General features: G+C 43.4%; 1 protein-coding gene across 2 annotated transcripts in view; it reads left to right on the forward strand.

The window, feature by feature from the left end:
* The first annotated feature begins 8,395 nt into the window (after positions 1-8,395).
* Positions 8,396-18,026, forward strand: part of LOC133542813 (homeobox protein aristaless-like 4) — a 71,072-nt gene continuing 61,441 nt past the window's right edge. For both annotated transcript variants that reach the window (XM_061886998.1, XM_061886999.1), the window contains exon 1: positions 8,396-8,485. The gene's annotated coding sequence lies outside the window, so the exon portion shown is untranslated. The remainder of the gene's footprint in view (positions 8,486-18,026) is intronic.

The following is an 18,026-nucleotide window of genomic DNA, read 5'->3' on the forward strand; positions in this document are numbered from 1 at the left end:
CTGACCTCATGGTAAACTACCGACCGGTGTCTCACTTTCCCTTTATTTCGAAAATCCTCGAAAAAATTGTTGCAGAGCAGCTAAATGAACACTTAGCGTTTAACAATCTATGTGAAACCTTTCAATCCGGTTTCAGGGCAAATCACTCCACGGAGACAGCCCTCGCAAAAATGACTAATGATCTATTGCTAACGATGGACTCTGATGCGTCATCTATGTTGCTGCTCCTCGATCTTAGCGCTGCTTTCGATACCGTCGATCATAATATTTGATTAGAGCGTATCAAAACACGAATTGGTATGTCAGACTCAGCCCTCTCATGGTTTAACTCTTATCTTACTGATAGGATGCAGTGCGTCTCCCATAACAGTGTGACCTCGGACTATGTTAAGGTAACGTGTGGAGTTCCCCAGCGTTCGGTCCTTGGCCCTGTACTCTTCAGCATCTACATGCTGCCGCTGGGTGACGTCATACGCAAATACGGTATTAGCTTTCACTGTTATGCTGATGACACCCAACTCTACATGCCCCTAAAGCTGACCAACACGGCGGACTGTAGTCAGTTGGAAGCGTGTCTTAATGAAATTAAACAATGGATGTTCGCTAACTTTTTGCAACTTAATGCCAAAAAAAACGGAAATGCTGATTATCGGTCCTGCTAGACACCGACCTCTATTTAATAATACAACTTTAACATTTGACAACCATCCATCCATCCATCCATCCATCCATCCATCCATCATCTTCCGCTTATCCGAGGTCGGGTCGCGGGGGCAGCAGCCTAAGCAGGGAAGCCCAGACTTCCCTATCTCCAGCCACTTCGTCTAGCTCTTCCCGGGGGACCCCGAGGCGTTCCCAGGCCAGCCGGGAGACATAGTCTTCCCAACGTGTCCTGGGTCTTCCCCGTGGCCTCCTACCAGCTGGACGTGCCCTAAACACATCCCTAGGGAGGCGTTCGGGTGGCATCCTGACCAGATGCCCGAACCACTTCATCTGGCTCCTCTCGATGTGGAGGAGCAGCGGCTTTACGTTGAGCTCCTCCCGGATGGCAGAGCTTCTCACCCTATCTCTAAGGGAGAGCCCCGCCACCCGGCGGAGGAAACTCATTTCGGCCGCTTGTACCCGTGATCTTATCCTTTCGGTCATGACCCAAAGCTCATGACCATAGGTGAGGATGGGAACGTAGATCGACCGGTAAATTGAGAGCTTTGCCTTCCGGCTCCGCTCCTTCTTCACCACAACGGATCGATACAACGTCCGCATTACTGAAGACGCCGCACCGATCCGCCTGTCGATCTCACGATCCACTCTTCCCCCACTCGTGAACAAGACTCCTAGGTACTTGAACTCCTCCACTTGGGGCAGGGTCTCCTCCCCAACCCGGAGATGGCACTCCACCCTTTTCCGGGCGAGAACCATGGACTCGGACTTGGAGGTGCTGATTCTCATTCCGGTCGCTTCACACTCGGCTGCGAACCGATCCAGTGAGAGCTGAAGATCCCGGCCAGATGAAGCCATCAGGACTACATCATCTGCAAAAAGCAGAGACCTAATCCCGTGGCCACCAAACCGGAACCCCTCAACGCCTTGGCTGCGCCTAGAAATTCTGTCCATAAAAGTTATGAACAGAATCGGTGACAAAGGACAGCCTTGGCGGAGTCCAACCCTCACTGGAAACGTGTCCGACTTACTGCCAGCAATGCGGACCAAGCTCTGACACTGATCATACAGGGAGCGGACCGCCACAATCAGACAGTCCGATACCCCATACTCTCTGAGCACTCCCCACAGGACTTCCCGAGGGACACGGTCGAATGCCTTCTCCAAGTCCACAAAGCAGATGTAGACTGGTTGGGCAAACTCCCATGCACCCTCAAGAACCCTGCCGAGAGTATAGAGCTGGTCCACAGTTCCACGACCAGGACGAAAACCACACTGTTCCTCCTGAATCCGAGGTTCGACTATCCGGCGAAGCCTCCTCTCAAGTACACCTGAATAAACCTTACCGGGAAGGCTGAGGAGTGTGATCCCACGATAGTTGGAACACACCCTCCGGTCCCCCTTCTTAAAGAGAGGGACCACCACCCCGGTTTGCCAATCCAGAGGTACCGCCCCCGATGTCCACGCGATGCTGCAGAGTCTTGTCAACCAAGACAGCCCCACAGCATCCAGAGCCTTAAGGAACTCCGGGCGGGTCTCATCCACCCCCGGGGCCTTGCCGCCGAGGAGCTTTTTAACTACCTCAGCGACCTCAGCCCCAGAAATAGGAGAGTCCACTACAGATTCCCCAGGCACCGCTTCCTCAAAGAAAGACGTGTTGGTGGGATTGAGGAGGTCTTCGAAGTATTCCCTCCACCGATCCACAACATCCGCAGTCGAAGTCAGCAGAACACCATCCGCACCATACACGGTGTTGATAGTGCACTGCTTCCCCTTCCTGAGGCGCCGTATGGTGGTCCAGAATCGCTTCGAAGCCGTCCGGAAGTCGTTTTCCATGGCTTCCCCGAACTCTTCCCATGTCCGAGTTTTTGCCTCCGCGACCGCTAAAGCTGCAAACCGCTTGGCCCGTCGGTACCCGTCCACTGCCTCCGGAGTCCTATGAGCCAAAAGAACCCGATAGGACTCCTTCTTCAGCTTGACGGCATCCCTCACTGCTGGTGTCCACCAACGGGTTCTGGGATTACCGCCACGACAGGCACCAACAACCTTGCGGCCACAGCTCCAATCAGCCGCCTCGACAATAGAGGTTCGGAACATGGTCCACTCGGACTCAATGTCCCGCACCTCCCTCGTGACATGTTCAAAGTTCTCCCGGAGGTGTGAATTGAAACTCTCTCTGACAGGAGACTCTGCCAGACGTTCCCAGCAGACCCTCACAATGCGCTTGGGCCTGCCAGGTCTGTCCGGCATCCTCCCCCACTATCGCAGCCAACTCACCACCAGGTGGTGATCGGTAGAAAGCTCCGCCCCTCTCTTCACCCGAGTGTCCAAAACATAAGGCCGCAAATCCGATGACACAACTACAAAGTCGATCATGGAACTGCGGCCTAGGGTGTCCTGGTGCCAAGTGCACATATGGACACCCTTATGTTTGAACATGGTGTTTGTTATGGACAATCCGTGACGAGCACAAAAGTCCAATAACAAAACACCACTCGGGTTTAGATCCGGGCGACCATTCTTCCCAATCACGCCTCTCCAGGTTTCACTGTCGTTGCCAACATGAGCGTTGAAGTCTCCCAGTAGGACAAGGGAATCACCCGGAGGAGCACTTTCCAGTACTCCCTCGAGTGTACCCAAAAAGGGTGGGTATTCTGAACTGCTGTTTGGTGCGTAAGCACAAACAACAGTCAGGACCCGTCCCCCCACCAGAAGGCGAAGGGAAGCTACCCTCTCGTCCACTGGGTTAAACTCAAACGTGCAGGCTTTGAGCCGGGGGGCAACGAGAATTGCCACCCCAGCCCGTCGCCTCTCACTGCCGGCAACGCCAGAGTGGAAGAGGGTCCAGTCCCTCTCGAGAAAACTGGTTCCAGAGCCCTTGCTGTGCGTCGAGTTGAGTCCGACTATATCCAGCCGGAACTTCTCTACCTCGCGCACTAGCTCAGGCTCCTTCCCCCCCAGTGAGGTGACGTTCCACGTCCCAAGAGCTAGCTTCTGTAGCCGAGGATCGGACCGCCAAGTGCCCTGCCTTCGGCTGCCGCCCAGCTCACAATGCACCCGACCTCTATGGCCCCTCCTATGAGTGGTGAGCCCATTGTAGGGATGACCCACGTTGCCTCTTCGGGCTGTGCCCGGCCGGGCCCCATGGGGACAGGCCTGACCACCAGGCGCTCGCCATCGTGCCCCAACTCCGGGCCTGGCTCCAGAGCGGGGCCCAGGTGAACCCACGTCCGGGCGAGGGAAATCTGGGTTCATTTTGTTGTAATTCCATAGAAGTCTTTGAGCTGCTCTTTGTCTGATCACTCACCTAGGACCTGTTTGTCTTGGGAGACCCTACCAGGGGGCATGAAAGCCCCCAGACAACATAGCACCTAGGATCATTGGGACACGCAAACTCCTCTACCACGGTAAGGTAGCAGCTCAACCAAATAATAAAACAAGGTGACTCTGTAAAAAATCTGGGTATTATCTTCGACCCAACTCTCTCCTTTGAGTCACACATTAAAAGCGTTACTAAAACGGGCTTCTTTCATCTTCGTAATATCGCTAAAATTCGCTCCATTTTGTCCACTAAAGACGCCGAGATCATTATCCATGCGTTTGTTACGTCTCGTCTCGATTACTGTAACGTATTATTTTCGGGTCTCCCCATGTCTAGCATTAAAAGATTACAGTTGGTACAAAATGCGGCTGCTAGACTTTTGACAAGAACAAGAAAGTTTGATCACATTACGCCTGTACTGGCTCACCTGCACTGGCTTCCTGTGCACTTAAGATGTGACTTTAAGGTTTTACTACTTACGTATAAAATACTACACGGTCTAGCTCCAGCCTATCTTGCCGATTGTATTGTACCGTATGTCCCGGCAAGAAATCTGCGTTCAAAAGACTCCGGCTTATTAGTGATTCCTAGAGCCCAAAAAATGTCTGCGGGCTATAGAGCGTTTTCCGTTCGGGCTCCAGTACTCTGGAATGCCCTCCCGGTAACAGTTCGAGATGCTACCTCAGTAGAAGCATTTAAGTCTCACCTTAAAACTCATCTGTATACTCTAGCCTTTAAATAGACCTCCTTTTTAGACCAGTTGATCTGCCGCTTCTTTTCTTTCTCCTATGTCCCCCCCTCCCTTGTGGAGGGGGTCCGGTCCGATGACCATGGATGAAGTACTGGCTGTCCAGAGTCGAGACCCAGGATGGACCGCTCGCCTGTATCGGTTGGGGACATCTCTACGCTGCTGATCCGCTTGAGATGGTTTCCTGTGGACGGGACTCTCGCTGCTGTCTTGGATCCGCTTGAACTGAACTCTCGCGGCTGTGTTGGAGCCACTATGGATTGAACTTTCACAGTATCATGTTAGACCCGCTCGACATCCATTGCTTTCGGTCCCCTAGAGAGGGGGGGTTGCCCACATCTGAGGTCCTCTCCAAGGTTTCTCATAGTCAGCATTGTCACTGGCGTCCCACTGGATGTGAATTCTCTCTGCCCACTGGGTGTGAGTTTTCCTTGCCCTTTTGTGGGTTCTTCCGAGGATGTTGTAGTCGTAATGATTTGTGCAGTCCTTTGAGACATTTGTGATTTGGGGCTATATAAATAAACATTGATTGATTGATTGATTGATTATGGCTGTATGATAAAGAACTATACAAGTTTGCATTATGTTTGTATGTTAATGGACAAACATTAGGACGTGTGGGTGTGTGTGTGCGCGCGCGTGCGTGCGTGTGCGTGCGTGTGTGTGAGTGTGTGTGTGTGTGTGTGTGTGTGTGTGTGTGTGTGTGTGTGTGAATGGACAGACATGGCAACATGATGGGTGTGTGTGAAGAGACAAACATGTTGACATTATGGCTGTATGATAAAGAAGTATACAAGTTTGCATTGTGTTTGTGTGTTAATGGACAAATATTAAGATGTGTGTGTGTGTGTGTGTGTGTGTGTGTGTGTGTGTGTGTGTGTGTGTGTGTGTGTGTGTGTGTGTGTGTGTGTGTGTGTGTATGTGTGTGTGTGTGTGTGCGTGCGTGCGTGCGTGTGTGTGTGTGTGTGAATGGACAGACATGTCAACATGATGTGTGTATGTGGAGAAAACAAATATGTTGACATCATGGCTGTATGATAAAGAAGCATACACATTAACATTGTTAGCATGCAATGGACAATCAGATGTTTACAATATGTGTGTGTATGAATGGACAAACATAATGCCATGAAAAAGTGTGTGTGTGTGTGTGTGTGTTGTTCAAGGATACACAAAAGCACTGAAAAAGAACAAACAATAAGAACACATACGCCATTTTCTCTGAATATGTGTGTCACTTGATGAGAGGCAGGGTGGATCATGCTGCAGCGTGTCAGGTGTGTCAGGTGTGTCAGGTGTGCTTGCACTGGAAGATAGATGCACGTGGTGCAGATCAAACACTCCGCCACAGTGGAGCTCATTCTCGACACAGAAGAAGCGATTGTAATATAATTGCCCTTGCTGACCGCCATGATGCCACCGTCTAGTCGGGGCCACTTACATGTTATTTTTATTTGTATTGTGTACATTTCCACCAGCCCTCAGTGTCTTCTCCACTGGCTGCCCAAGGATCCCCTGCAGCTTGCAATGAAAGGGCCTTTTTGTCATGTGGATTTTTTTTTTTTCAGTGTCAGGGAAATGAAATAACATCAGTTTTGTCGGCCTCCGTCCTTGCTCTCCCAATGTCCATTTTATGCTCATTTATATTGGTGAACAAAAGCCGTGTCTCCATGCTGTATTAACGGCCATTAAAGGTCTAAATCAGCTCACGTTGCCACAGGCTAAAGTCAAACTGGAGGCTAAAGTTGAACGTTGTCGGCGCAGAGAGGATGTGGGCTGGCGGCTATATATCAGTATACTTGTGTTTTCTTTTGGACCTCCACATTCACAAATATCTCCCCAACGCGTCTGCAAGATGGATGTGAATAGAAAAGACATTAAAAGGCCATTTAAAGGCCAGGGCCTGTGCTGACAGTCTGGCTCATTGTACCACAGGGACAATGTCTTTGTGTATTTTGCCGCAAAAGTGGCACATTTCCCTAAATTAAACATGATTATATGGGCTTCCTAAAAATTGGTCACGGCTGTGGGGTCAATAGACTTTTAAACAAGATGTATCCGCCAATTAAAAATATAGATGTTAGATTTAATTGATGTTCTCTCCCTGACGGGAATAGAATACTGCAAAGTCCATTGTGCATTTTGAATAGAATGTTAGGTTTTTTCAACGCAATGTATTTTTGTACACATAATAGTCTTCATGTTTTTCACCATTTTTTACCAAATTGTGATTGAGTCCTTTATTTGCCCTTGATGTCTCCTACGAGGGAGCAAAACCTTAAAAAAATGACTTCATCACTCATCCCTATACTGTAGATTTGTCTAAATATTTGGAAGGAAAGGGTCAATATAGCCATATTTTCTCTAAAAACAAATGCTTTAAATTCTTTGTATGGTACACTTGTGAGGATAATGTCTCACCTAAACAGTGGAAGCTGGAAGTCTGAACTAAATTGTTTAGGAAACATTTGTTTTTCTTGACAGATAATGTAAACATACCTTTTATAAATGTAGTCTAAACATGTATTTACTGTATAAAAGCATTATTTAAAGAATATTTCAACATTTTACCTTTTTAACAAAAGTGTAAAAATAATGGTACTGATATATGATATAGTAAATATTAATATTTATCAATCCAAATACTATATATATGAATTAAAAAATACTATTTAATAAAAATAAATATATGTACTATTTATTTATTTATTAATTTCGGATACATCCATCTATTTTCTCCTGCTTATCCGAGGTCAGGTCGCGGGGACAGCAGCCTAAGCAGGGAAGCCCAGACTCTCCTCTCCCCAGCCACTTCCTCCAGCTCTTGCCGGGGAATCCCGAGGCTTTCCTAGGGAGACAAGAAATCAAAAATACACTTCATCTACACAATTTAAAGAACAATAAAAATACAATTCCCAATGTAATATATATTTTTTGTGGAAAAAAACAAAAACAAAAAAACAATTGTTATAATAAAATACAAAAACTATTTTGTGTGACCGAAAAGGAGCAGAAAGAAGCAAAATTGTTATAATAAAATACAAAAAACATTTTGTGTGACCAAAAAGGAGCACTTATAATGTTCTGCTCCATCATTCAGATATAATAACCTATTTTTTGATCACCAATACAATATATAATCACCTGAAATATGATAATCATAAACCCACTCACCATTTCATCAAATGCAATTTATATAAACACATTACACCTGGAAGTTATTTCATGTTTTTGCCTCTTTTTTGTACCTATCAAATATACTTTTTACTATATATTTCTTAATTATATCAATCAATCAATGTTTACGTATATAGCCCTAAATCACAAGTGTCTCAAAGGGCTGCACAAGCCACAACGACATCCACGGCTCAGATCCCACATCAGGGCAAGAAAAAACTCAACCCAATTGGTTGAGTTTTGACTTAGGATGTTGTGACTTTGTTTGATTTGCTTTTCCAATTATATTATTTATAATATTAAATAGTAATATGTGTATAATTAATTCAAGTTAATAATAATTGAAGCAAAAACATTGTGGAGTTAAAACTCAGAAGTGACAGTAATCCATGCCCTCCTTGGTCAAAATCAGTGGAAACTACAATTCCCAGAATGCCAAGGTAAAATGGCCGCCAAATTCCTAATTGAAGGCACCTGAAAAGAAAGGAGGTTCAGTCACTCATTCACCACAGAAAGAACCGCAGCAAGCAGCCACAACTGCAAGATCCCCTCAACAAGTTTCTCCAAACACACCAATGGTCGGTGAATATGCTTTTTTAATTAATGATGATCGAAATGCTTTGTTTGTTAAGCTTAACTTGAACCTGCAAGCTTGTTAATTTGCTAACAGAACTTCTTAATTTGTTTGTTTGAACTGCTGGGTTCAAGTTGAACCACTGCTTTACTGTATTTACCTTTTGAGCTTTGATTTCATACTGTGTTTGACCAGTTAAAAGCAAGTTGTTTAAAGGCCTACTGAAACCCACTACTACCCACCACGCAGTCTGATAGTTTATATATCAATGATGAAATATTAACATTGCAACACATGCCAATACGGCCGGTTTAGTTTACTAAATTGCAATTTTAAATTTCCCGCAGAGTTTCCTGTTGAAAATGTCGGAATGATGACGCGTGTTTGTGACGTTAATGGTTGAAGGGGACATATTAGCCCAGCACCACTTACGGCTAAAAGTCGTCTCTTTTCATCGCACAATTACACAGTATTTTGGACATCTGTGTTGCTGAATCTTTTGCAATTTGTTCAATTAATAATGTAGACTATAAAGAAGAATGCTGTTGGTTGAATGCGGTGGATTGCAGCTGCCTTTAGCACCGAAACACAGCCGGTGTTTCTTTTTGTTGTGAAGCTTTAACACAGAGCGGTCAAGGGAACTTGTTTCTCTACGTCAACCAACAAGTTTTTGGATGGGAAAATTGTGATATTAAGTAAGCTCTTACCGGAGACTTGAGTGGATTATGCGACCTCCTCCTGTAGCTGTCAAAAAGGCAGCTGGGATCTTGGCTCCGGCTTCTCTCAGAGACACTGGCGTTAACCGCAGCCCTCCGACTTTCAGGTATGACTTTATAATCTCACTAAAACATGTATACAATAATCAGATAAGAGATTTTCCAGAATTATCCTAGTAAATGTGTCTAACATCTGAATCGCTCCCACTGCCGCCGCCTGGAGCCGTCGCCTTTTTTTTTATTTTTTAAAAGTGCTTCACTCTAGCTTTCCTCATCCACGAACCTTTCATCCTCGCTCAAATTAATGGGGAAATTGTCGTTTTCTCGGTCCGAATAGCTCTTGCTGGTGGAGGCTATATTTATAAACGATGTGAGGAGCCCTCACACCGGTGACGTCACGCGCACATCGTCTGCTACTTTCAGTACAGGCAACGCTTTTTTATTTGCGACCAAAAGTTGCAAACTTTATCGTTAATGTTCTCTACTAAATCCTTTCAGCAAAAATATGGCAATATCGCGAAATGATCAAGTATGACACATAGAATGGACCTGCTATCCCTGTTTAAATAAGAATCTAATTTCAGTAGGCCTTTGAAACACACATAAAAGTTTAAAGCTTAAGTTTTAGTGGTTTAAAGTTAAAACAATATGTTGACAGTTTAGAACATTTAGATGGTTAAAGGATAAATTCATGTTTTGCTAAAAGTTAAAACATTATATAGAAAGTTTAAAGGATAAATGCATGTTTAACTCTTGCTAAAAGTTAAAACATTGTATTGAAACTTTAAAACATTATTCAGAGGTTTAAAAGCATTTGTAAAAAGTTGTTTGAAAATACCTGTGCAATCACATTAACATCTTTTGTGGTTTAAAGGTTTACAACCTGCTGATGATTTTGAAGATCAACTGAAATTAAACCAACAAAGCTTAAAGTTGGAAAAAAAAAAAGTTGATCAATTGGAAATCGTGAGTTGCCTCTAGGTCCTTTTTGGAGTAGAAGAGTGAAACTTAAACATAAAAGCATAACATAAAATATCCTCCTTTCTAGACATATACGGCTAGAACTTGGGTTCAATATCGATGCTCTTGGTTGTCTTAGTATCTGCTCGATACTGGCCTGATGAAATCAGTTCTTTTCTATGTTTATTTTTCACCAATATCTGTGTGTTTTTGTTGTGTTCACATTGTTTTATTTTAAATATTTGTATGTTGTTTACATAAGAATTGCCATAGGAGCGTTTTTTATGGGGGGAAGACACAAAGTATTTGAATGAGACTATAGTACTTTTTGCTTTAGTTTACATATTTGGCAATATTGATTTTTGTAGCTCTCTAAAACTAAGCATAAATGTCTTTTTTTCTAACTCTTAACCTAAAAAACAACATATTGGACTACTGACAACAGGTATTTTCTCATCTCGGGGAGCGTTCTTTCATTTTTGTACAAATTTCCTAAGCCCAAATGACTCATTTAAGTGACAGAATATTAATATCGAATAAGCACATGCATAAACAATATAGCTACATAGCATTTATGGAAATGGAATGGTGGCTTTAAGCATTTAACTACAGTGAGTCAACAAAACACTTGTAAAAAAAAAAAACTACAATATAGGTATTAGGACCACAACGGTCAAAATATCGTTACATATTAAAAAATAAATCAGTTACTTTTGGCCTGCAAAGAATCTTAAGACTTTTTGTGGACCGTGACAATTCTTTCAGAGGCCATCAAGTGTTCAGGTAACAGGACTGAGTAAAAACCCAGTAACACAATTAAGGAGGGCATTTTAACATTTATTTTTAAAGTAGAGTTCAATATGTAAGATTAAAAATTTTTCAATTCAATGATATTTCATGTGGAAGTTTAATTGTAGAACGTGGGGACGGATGCTGTTATTTAAATCTTAAAGGTAGTGTGGATTATTTTATTTGTATTTATTAAATATTTATTAAATTTATTAACCTACTCAGTGGCCTAGTGTTTAGAGTGTCCACCCTGAGATCGGTAGGTTGAGAGTCCAAAAGCTGGCCGAGTCATACCAAAGACTATAAAAATAAGACCCGTTACCTCCCTGCTTGACACTCAGCATCAAGGGTTGGAATTGGGGGTTATATCACCATAAATGATTCCCGGGCGCGGCACCGCTGCACCCCACTGCTCCCCTCACTTCCCATGGGGTGATCAAGGGGATGGGTCAAATGCAGGGGAAAAATTTCACCCCACGTAGTGTGTGTGTGACAATCATTGGTACTTTACTTGAATTAGATCCATATGCAGGAAATTTTGCTTAATACATTTTTTTTACAATAATTTTATCATTTTATGGCACAAATTTGGTAAAATGGTCCTAATATTGTTTTATCCATCCATCCATTTACTACCGCTTGTCCCTTTTGGGCTCGCGGGGGCTGCTGGAGCCTATCTCAGCTGTTTATATTTTCAACAAATACAAGTTTGATGATCAAATTTTTGTTTGCCTAAACTATTTGCTTTATTCAGATTATAATCATGATCAACAAATCGAATTGAGGATCTGCGGGTGAAAAAGTGTCTATCGGCAACACTTTGGCTGTATTTATTGGTATCAGATCGATACCAACATTTTGTCTAATTGTTGGTTAAATTTTACTGGTTGGTTTCAAATAAAAAACAAGATGATCTCATGTTTGCGGGCAAAAACGCAACAACCCTCTGAGTGAAATCGTGTAAAAATTTGTCAGAGCAGGAGGACCTTTAAACGTTGGTTTAGTGTGGCTGAAACAGGGCTTTGGCTAAATAATTATTCGTTTAAGGGGTTAAACGACTTAGTGTAGACACGGTCTAAAGTCTAAATCCAAATTTTTAAACAATATTAATGCTCAAAATGTTACAATTGTTGTGCTTTACCTCTAATAGCGCAGCACACGTGGAGAATTCAATAGTTGTATGTGCTGCTTACATTTAAAGGTGTGTTTACATTTTGAGGTATCTGCATCAAATTAATTGAATGCAACTTTGCATCGTTTTTTGTACGATTCGGTTATTAGTCAGTCCTTTTTTCTTTATTTTAGTCATATCAATTTTTAAAAAGTAAACAGGGTAGACTATAGCCTACAAGGAGATAGCAGTTACACAAAAGCTAAGCACACAAGCTAGACATACAGTATGTAATGTGTCCTTATTTGAACAATTTAAATATATAAACAATATATAAAAAATACTAAATTATTATAGTTGCATATTACTTACACATACAAAGTCTTCAAGGCATAAACACATCAGAAAGTATCAAGTAACAAATGTGTCCACATCATTCATCCTGCTGCGTTATCAGCATAACGTAATGAATTATCGTGGCCACGAGGTGTCGCCAAAAACAAATTATCACCCAACTTCAATTTAAAGACAGCATAAATAAATTCCTGATGGTTAATAATGAATTGTTTCTTATCCCTATCATTATTCACTGTTTGACTAATTTCGCTCAATCTTTTTTTAAATATTCCACACTACAAAAGTAAAGCAAATAGAACTAGATGTTTCAATCCCTTTCGCAAGTAGGAACAATCTTGATGATAGTTGGTGTGGAGTGGTGAAAGGGAGGGTAAGTATGTCATTGGGGTCATTGGGTGGGCAACCTGCTTCAACGTTTCGTTAATTGAAGCCCACGACGTCCGTAGAGGGCTCAACGGTGTATCCAGCGTCCCGGGTATACCCCCCTCCATGCCATACCCTCCATATCCCATTGGACTCTGCATGGCAGGGATGTCCTTTTCCCTGAGTCAGGCCTAAGTCTGAGCGCATACCATTTTTTCTATCTTACTGCCCAGTTGGGGGTACTTACGCTTAATTCAGAGCCAGTTGCTGCTTTTTTCGCCAACACTTGACATGGACCTGATAGCCTGTTGGAGGGAGCGACCCTTCACCCCCATTTTTCTCAACAGACTGATTGTAGATGTGGCAACAAATCCCCTGCATCCCACCTCTACTGGGAAAATACTGGTCTTCCAGCAGTTCTGGGATGCATCAGCTGCCAGGTCTGAATATTTGTTTTTTTTCTCTCTCGTAAGCCTCTTCAACCCTTTCTTCCCATGGTACCGTCAGGTCCGGCTTTGCTGTTGGAGACAACAGGACCATGTCTGGCCGCAATGTTGTAGCCATAATTTCTGAGGGAAACACAAGCTTTTTATCAAGGTCTACTTTAAATTTCCAATCTCAAGCCGACTGCAGGATGCTTGCATTATTTGGTGTTGTTTGTAAAGTGGACCTTTCCTGCTGGTGTTTGTGGTCGTTCGCCTCTGTTCCAGTGTTAATGCAAGCTCTCTGAGTAGGTTATGCCGTTATGTATAGCGTCCTTGGGCGAGACTTAGAGTACACCCTGATAGGATGTGCCTAGGAGATGCAGGTGCTTCTCACAGGGAACAGGCAGGATTTTCTCCGTACCAGGTTTTCAGATTTAGGGGGGACAATAGCAGGTTGTACGTGGCTCTGATGATAAAACTCAGCCGTGCTCCCTCCATCTGCCAGATGTCATACCAGTTGAGCTTTTTCTTCTCCAGGCTTTCCCAGTAGGTCCGTCTACCCTGCTTGGCCATTGAGACGGCTTTAGCATGTCGCTCTTCCTCTACTACTAGCCGTCTCTTCTGCTCTGATGTTGCTTTGTGCTATAGGGGAGCTTTTGGGATGAGTCCGAGCCCTGCTCTCCCATGCTGTACTTGCCCAACCACATCTCTGAATGAGAAGACTTTGCACTCTGAACAGCTTCTGATGGAATCCACTGCCGTCCTGCTGCTACTCGGAGGTCCGCTGTTCAAATGACTGCATCCTCAGTTTTACTTAGCCTCATGACCAGCCTTACTTTCGTGCATTTGATGTCTTCCACCAGACCTGAGATTGGTTACTCCAATTTGCCATGCCCATAAAGTCCCATGGAACTGAAGCATCTTGGAATTCCAAGCCACTGTTTCAGCTGTTTGCTTATCCATCCATCCATCCATTTTCTACCGCTTATTCCCTTTCGGGGTCGCGGGGGGCGCTGGCGCCTATCTCAGCTACAATCGGGCGGAAGGCAGGGTACACCCTGGACAAGTCGCCACCTCATCGCAGGGCCAACACAGATAGACAGACAACATTCACACTCACATTCACACACTAGGGCCAATTTAGTGTTGCCAATTAACCTATCCCCAGGTGCATGTCTTTGGAGGTGGGAGGAAGCCGGAGTACCCGGGGGGAACCCACGCATTCACGGGGAGAACATGCAAACTCCACACAGAAAGATCCCGAGCCTGGATTTGAACCCAGGACTGCAGGAACTTCGTATTGTGAGGCAGACGCACTAACCCCTCTGCCACCGTGAAGCCTGTTTGCTTATCACACGTTCCAATTTTTCAACCTTTGTAATGGGGATTTCGTACGCAGTTATAGGCCACAAGAGTCTCGGGTGTATGCCAAATTTAAAAACACCACACCTTGAGTTTTCCTGACAACAAAGTTTTATTGATGCCATCCATGTAAGTGATGGTATCCTTTTTTAGTTGCTCAAACTGCTCGGTGTCTTTGAGCCTTGCATGGTACCACCTTCCAAAGCTGTTAACTGGCATTTCAGAAACAGTTGGTGCTGGTCTTCCCCTGACATGAAATTTGTGGTCTGTGACTTGACTTTTCCCAATGGAGATACTTCTGCACTTGCTTGGCTTTAACTTCATCTGTGCCCAGGTTATATTTGAATGAAGTTTGTCCCCCAGTCTTTTGGTGCAGGGGACAGTTGTTGTGAGTTTTGTTATATCGTCCATTTAGGCTCAAATTGGTGGTAATCTCTGACTACATTGTTGTCGTCCTCCAACCACCCATTTCGAGGCCATAATAATGATCTCCATTGCCATCGTAAAGGCCAATGGGGAGATGGTGCACCCAGCCATGATGCCTACTTCCAGAGATTGCCACGTTGTGGTGAAGCCTGATGTTGTGAGGCAAAACTGTAAATAGTATTTTATGTGATTGTAGTTGGCACTTGGAAGAATTCAAAGGCAGTCCACAGTAATGAGGGACTGATCCATAGGCGTTGGCCAGATCAAGGAAAAAGACATGATCGATTCCTTCTTTTTTCGCAGTCTTAATTTGATGCCATATGATGCTGTTTATGTCCCAAGTATCAACAGAAGCCTGCAATGCCAGCCTTTAGGAATGACGTATCAATGAAGTGTTTTTTCTTCAGATACTCTTAGTCGCTGTGTCAATACGTTAAAGAAAGTCTTGCCTTCGATGTTCAGAAGGTTTATTTGGCAAAACTGTTCAATGGTGCTCGAGTTTTTTTCTTTTGGGATAGGCAGTCCTCACGCTTTTTGCCAGGCTTTCGGGAAGATTTGCTTGTCCTACACCACTCATTAGATTAGATTAGATAGTACTTTATTTATTCCGTCAGGAGAGTTCCTTCAGGAAAATTACATGTTTTCCCACAGGAATTTCTGAACATCTGGAGTGCCCTTGTAGACACTATACGGAACACCATTAGTGCCTGGTGCAGATGCCGATCTGGCCTTTTACTGCCTGCTTCACCTCGCTCAGCTTGGGAGGGCTGACATCAAACTGATGTTGTGAGGGTGATATTGGAGGGATGTCAGTGATTGGTTCATGTTTTTTCTCATCAGTATAGATGATTCTCAGATTCTTCAACCTGGTCTTTTGACGTTTTCAGGAATCCACCCTTTTTGTGAAAATCCCTTTCTCAAATTTTTAAAGGGGTCTTTGCAGAAGTCAGTTCTGACTTTTTCTTCTTCTGACGCATCCCTAGGCTTTCCGCTCGGCGGAGTTTTGAGAGCCTCTGTTTTAACTCTGGGCAGCACGGTGGAAGAGGGGTTAGTGCATCTGCTTCACAATACAAAAGGTCTTGAGCAGTCCTGGGTTCAATCCCGGGCTTGGGGTCTTTCTGTGTGAAGTTTGCATGTCCTCTCCGTGACTGCGTGGGTTCCCTCCGGGTACTCCGGCTTCCTCCCACCTCCAAAGACATGCACCTGGGGATAGGTTGATTGGCAACACCAAATTGGCGCTAGTATGTGAGTGTGAATGTTGTCTGTATCTGTGTTGGCCCTGCGATGAGGTGGTGACTTGTCCAGGGTGTACGCTGCCTTCCGCCCAATTGTAACTGATATAGGCTCCAGGGCCCCCTGCGGCCCAAAAGGGAATAAGTGCTAGAAAATGGATGGATGGCAGTTTTAACTCTTGAAGAAGGTTGTTTTTCTCCAAAACTTCCTTAGCTGTCGTCTTTTTTTACAAATAGATGGATCTTTTGAAGCTGATGAGATTTGGGGGTGGGAAGTATGTCTTTCTTTCTGACTTGTTCTTTCACTCCACATCTCTTCTCTCCGTAGCTGTAGCTCAGGTCACCCATCTTCTCCAGCTTCTTTTCGGCTGATCCTTTGAAGTTACTTAGGATAAGGCTGAAATGTATGTTGATGGTTTCCCACTCCTCGTTAGACTTTGGCCATTTCACCAATGGCTTATGTCCTTGCATGTTATCCTTTTTTGCGTTGTACTAGGTATTGTCTTGGACTGGTGGCTCTGCCTGAAGATTCCTACTCATCCTGAGGGGTGCTGATGCTCTGCAGACTGTGTTTCTTCCTGCCGCTGAGTTTCTTCAAACTGATTTAATAATAAAAGTATATATTATTCCTGTTTATATATCTGGAATTAGGCCAGTAACCAAGGGGCCAATATTGGCCCTATTGGAATTGCACAAAAATGTTTTTGAATATCTTGTTGCATGATGTAGTTATGTTTAGTAGATATGCAATTGCATGCAAATTTTAGTTTTTATGTCGAAATTGAAAGAACAAATACTTCTATTTATGCACATTGCACATATAAATGATGTGGCGGGCAAAATATGGTCCCTAGGCCTTGAGTTCGACACCTGTGCTATACAGTGTATAAATAAAATTATAGTAGATAAAATGTATGTATTAAATATTGCTGTTCTGTAATATAAAAACATAGTAAAATAAATTAATAAATTAAAATAGCTATTTATTAACATCTCCTTTAGTTTTATCACATATATTAAACATTTTGAATGTATGTATTTTTTCAATATTTGTATTGTATTTGCATGTATCCAGACTTTGGGGACACTCGGTAGTTTGCAGTTCAGCAGCACACAAAGAGCAATTTCAACACATTTAATATTTGTACATTACAATAATATCTTAAATGATGTATTCATATTTTACCAAATATATATATGTTTTAATTATGTATTGATTTATCTGTATTTAACCTGCCGGACAAACCTCAGCAGAAGACCAGACAAATTCAAAATCATGCAAGGACGCAACACATGATGACTAAAGAGAGGGTGAATGCATGAATGAGAGTTTTCACAAATGTATACCTCCCTAAAATATTCATAGTATATCATTATTTTCTGTCATTTAAGGTTTTTTTGTGCATACTTTGTTCAATTTATTTTTTTCCCAACAAAAGACATTTTTACATATTCAACCAGGGCCGCCCCTCCTTAGAGGTAGATCATGTGCTGTGTGGAGCCCCATAATCTGTGGGGGCCCTCGTTTGATATATATAATTTCCATTCATGAATTAAGAGGCGCTATTTATATTTTTACCGTCAACAATTTTCTAGCACCTTCCAAATTTTCCTTGGTAATTCTCAGTGTTCCCAGTGAGGCACATGCAGTGTTAGTGCTGGTTTTGTACACAGACACAATGTGACCGATGTCCCAGGAACACTTAGCATACGGTCAGAATATGCATACATTAGCCGTGACGTTCCACAAGGGTCAGTATTGGATCCTAAATAGTTTGTGTACTTCATTGCTATCCAGGCAAAG

Source organism: Nerophis ophidion, linkage group LG25, assembly GCF_033978795.1.
Source record: "Nerophis ophidion isolate RoL-2023_Sa linkage group LG25, RoL_Noph_v1.0, whole genome shotgun sequence".
Classification (NCBI taxonomy): Eukaryota; Metazoa; Chordata; class Actinopteri; order Syngnathiformes; family Syngnathidae; genus Nerophis; species Nerophis ophidion.